The sequence below is a fragment of the Vombatus ursinus genome, unplaced genomic scaffold (assembly GCF_900497805.2).
Source record: "Vombatus ursinus unplaced genomic scaffold, bare-nosed wombat genome assembly UNPS02009918.1, whole genome shotgun sequence".
Lineage (NCBI taxonomy): Eukaryota > Metazoa > Chordata > Mammalia > Diprotodontia > Vombatidae > Vombatus > Vombatus ursinus.
In genome coordinates, this window is record NW_020949696.1 from 1587623 (window position 1) to 1589665 (window position 2043).

Consider the following 2043-nt stretch of genomic DNA (forward strand, 5'->3'; position numbering starts at 1 on the left):
ATTCACACAGCCCTAGTCCCTGTTGAACAAAGTGTCTCAGCACTGGGTAAGATAAGCTATTTATGCTTGGAGGGGAGGAAGAAGAAAGTGTCTTTTGTATCCAGTAAGAACCCTTTATCACTGGTGCCCTTTATTGCCTGTGAATCCCATAGACGTCTGGTACTGTACTAAGCTCTTCACCAGACATTCCCCAAATGCTCCCGAGCCTGGCAGGAAGCTGGAGGGAATGACACGCTGACCCTCAATACCTTTGGCACCCAATCAAGCAGTCTAAGGACCTCACCTGACTGCAGGCACCCCTCTTGCTTTACAGTGAATCCTTGAATGTGTTGTTGTCTGTGGGAGCCAAGAGGGAGTGGGAAGCCCATTCAGGGGTCTCTCCTCAGTATTCTCAGGGTTTGCTTAGCTTTCTCATGTTGATCAGGACTTTCAGGACCCGTACACATACACACATACACACATACACACTCACACACATACTCACTCACACATACACATTCACACACATTCACACACACTCACACTCTCTGATGCTGACGGGGCAGCTAGTATTGTCCCTCCTTGATGGGAGCTGCTCCTGGGTGGTTTTTCTCTGCAGTGCCTTGTCAAACCAATGTTGTGTTACTCAGAGCAGGGACTCATATTATCAGACTTTGCGTGACTAGACTCTGTAAGATCTGCGACCAACACTTGGAAAAGCAAATAAAATGAGTGAACTCTTACCAATGTTTGTGTTGTTCTTGTATCCCTTCCTAGTTCCCAGTTCTGCTGGCCTCATGCTTGTCACAGCCAGGCCTGGTGGCTGGCCTTCCATTGTGGGGCCTGTGGCCAGGGCCTCCTATAAGGTTACCATGAGAATGACAATGAGCAGGTGGTGCCCCTTAAGCAGATTTCTTCAGGAAGTCCAAAACTTCCCCAATATGAATAACTTCAAGTGAGTTGCTAAACTTGCAAGATGTCTGTGCCAGAGAAATTAAACTTGGACCAACACCAATTACCATATTACACCATACATTCTAAGTGAGTATGTTACTTTAATATAAAAAAATCATACCATAAAATTAAAAGATGAACAGATCATATACCTTTCACAACTATGGATAGGAGATGTATTCTTAACCCAACAAGAGATAGAGTCAATTACAGAAGATAAAATAGATAACTTTAATTAGGAAAATGAAAAGCTTCTGCACAAACAAAATTAGTGCACCTATGATAAGAAGTGAAACAATAAGTGGAAAAATATCTCTGTATCAAATATCTCCGACCAAAAGTTATTCAAAGATTTGAACAAACAGTTCACAAAAGAACAGCAAGCTATTAACAACCTTATGAAAAAATGTTTCAGATCCCTGAGAAGAGGAGAAATGTCAATCAAAACAACCTTGAGGTTTCACCTCACACCCTGCAAATTGACTAAGATGACAAGATAGGAACAGTCAACATTGGAAGGGTTGTGGGAAGATAAGCACACCATTATGTTGATGGTGGAGCTGTGAATCAATACAACCATTTTGGAAAGCAGTTTGGAATAATGCAAATATCCACACCCTTTGACCTAGAGATTCCACTACTAGGCTTACATGCCAAGGAAGCCATTGATAAGAAGAAAGTTCCCATGAATGCCAAAATATTGATAGCAGCATTTTTTTGTGATAATAAAGAATTGGAAACAAAGTAGATGTCCATTGATTGGGGAATGGCTAAATGAATTATGGTACTTGAATGTAATGGAATATTACTGTGCTGTATGAAATGATGATTATGATGAATACAGAGAAGCATGGAAGGATGTACATGAACTGATGCAGAGTGAAAAGGAGGCAGAGCCAAAGAAACAACATAGACAGTGATTATGACTGTGTAGATGGAGGGAGCAACCATACACACAAAAAATCAGAAGTGAATGTTGGCAAAATTATGAAGAAAAACCTTGGCCCCCAAAAAGAGATATAAGAAGACTCCCCTACTCCACCCCTATGTAAAGGTGGGGGGCCCACTAGGATGATAGATTGCAAATATTTTCAGGCTTTTGCAACATAT